Consider the following 2,394-nt stretch of genomic DNA (forward strand, 5'->3'; position numbering starts at 1 on the left):
AGCTGCACTAAATTCACGATTTCTCCTTCGTTCACCGTCAGATCGGGCTGAAATTTGGACAGCAGGTTCGTGACTCGTGGTACTTCATTCTGCCCGTTTGGATCGTCGATCAGAGGTCTGAGGTGGGAGAAATTGAACTCGGACAGCAGCAGTTTTTCTGGTTTTTTTTTGCTGAACTTTTTCTCAATTTCATGTTTGTTTTCTCATTGTGTTGGCTGATTGTTGTGCTAGTTACCTTGCTGTTTTTGGCTGGTTACTGAGCACGAATTTGTGCCATATTAGAAACTCTTTGTACCCATATTTTGATCATAGTGGAGCTTTATTACTGGCTTGGTCCCGTGGTTGTTTACTTCTCACATTGAGAAGGTTTTTCCACGTTAAAATTATTGTGTCATTTGTGATTGGTGATTTTAGTTGCTGTGATTATTTGTTGATTGCTCCTCACAGATTCTTGCAAGTTTGGGAAATTAATTATCCGCTGCATACTGCTCTGTTAGAATTATTATTGTATTTGTTGTTGAATTTCCCATCATATATTAGGAAAAAAAAATTGATATCAACAATGATATTTATATGGATACCAATATTTTTTCTCTTTTATTATCCAATTATTCTTTTAATCTCATGAATATTTTTTCTTTTTGCAATAATATAAGATGCAAATCATCTTTTAAATATAATATTCACAAAGAATTATAATTTTAAATGTCAACTTTAAATTTTTTTTGAAATAATCGATACATATCATTACGTTATTTCATTATTATAAGCTTATGCCCAAACAAATAATGAGATAAATTTTTAAAAGAATATTTGAAATTTAAATTTTAAAAACAATAACATAACATAGATAAAACATAATAACTAACTAACATTATCCGTCAAAAAAAAAAATTAACTAACTAACGTTAACTGATAGTAGCATATTATGCACTATGTGCACCTAATATTTGTTATGTCTAATTACACCAAGGTATTTTTTCATGATTCAAATCGTAGATTTCATATCAGTTAAAAACCATTAAAATAATATGATATAGATTATTATAACGTAACATTTAAATATTATTATGTTGATCAATGATCGACATTCTTGAGAGTTGGTGGAATATCTGATTGGCAATTGCACTCAGAAAGGATTGAGATGCTACCGTTGAGCAATTTCCAATGCACTTAAACCATCTCTTAAGGGATGCTAAACCCAATAAACATTGGCACTAGGTACGGAAACGGATTGTCTAACTTCAGCGCGGGAACTGCACGATGACTTTTGCTCATTCTCCTCCATCAGATCCATCGTACATTTAATAATGTGCCATGTGGCCAACTTTGTCTATTTCCCTCATTCAAAATTAAAAAATAAAATACAACTTAAAAAAGCTTTTTTTTCAATAACACTTATTTAAAAAAATTTACTAAAATATCTATTTTTAAAACTATACACTAAAATACATTTTTGTTCTTAGTTATAAATCTCATTTGTAAATGTCGACTTCTTTAAGAAAATTCGAGTTTATAAATTCGATTTCTTCAAATAATTTTTTCAAAATGTTTTTTTTTTTTTATTTTTGTTTCAAATTAACAACAAAATTGTTCAAAAAAGATTTTAATTTTTTTTGAAAATGACGACTTCCTATAACTAAGAACAAAAATGTATTTTAGTGTATAGTTTTAAAAATAGATATTTTAGTAAAATTTTTTAAATAAGTGTTATTGAAAAAAAAGCTTTTTTAAGTTGTATTTTATTTTTTAATTTTGAATGAGGGAAATAGACAAAGTTGGCCACATGGCACATTATTAAATGTACGATGGATCTGATGGAGGAGAATGAGCAAAAGTCATCGTGCAGTTCCCGCGCTGAAGTTAGACAATCCGTTTCCCACTAGGTACCCCAATAGGAGAGAAAAATAACACGGTACCTATTAGAGAGCATGCTTTTAATAAACATACTTTCTCTCCACATACCCACACATTTTTAACGTTAAAATAAATAATAATATGATGATATAAAATTATTGATGAGTTTAACAAAATATGGAAAACTAAGAGAAAAAATACTTTGAAATAATAGAAAATAATAAAATATTAAAATGTAAGAGTCAAAAAAGTCGTAAAAAGAATGAAAAATAATAAAATGGAAAATATAAGGGAAAAAAGAATGAAAAATAATAAAATATCAAAAATAAGCGAGAAGAAAAGTAGGAAATGAAAAAAAAAATGATAAAATATGAGAAGAGATTTGTAGAGACATTTTTAAGCTTAATTTAGATGTTGTTTGTGAGAACTTGTGATAAATAGTAGAAATTTGGGGCAGAGAGATTTCCAGATTCACAAAAAAATGGGGTGAAGTTAATTAGTGAAATTGAAATTTGAAGAGTTTAAACATAAGAAGAT

This window comes from Cicer arietinum, chromosome 4 (genome assembly GCF_000331145.2).
Source record: "Cicer arietinum cultivar CDC Frontier isolate Library 1 chromosome 4, Cicar.CDCFrontier_v2.0, whole genome shotgun sequence".
Classification (NCBI taxonomy): domain Eukaryota; kingdom Viridiplantae; phylum Streptophyta; class Magnoliopsida; order Fabales; family Fabaceae; genus Cicer; species Cicer arietinum.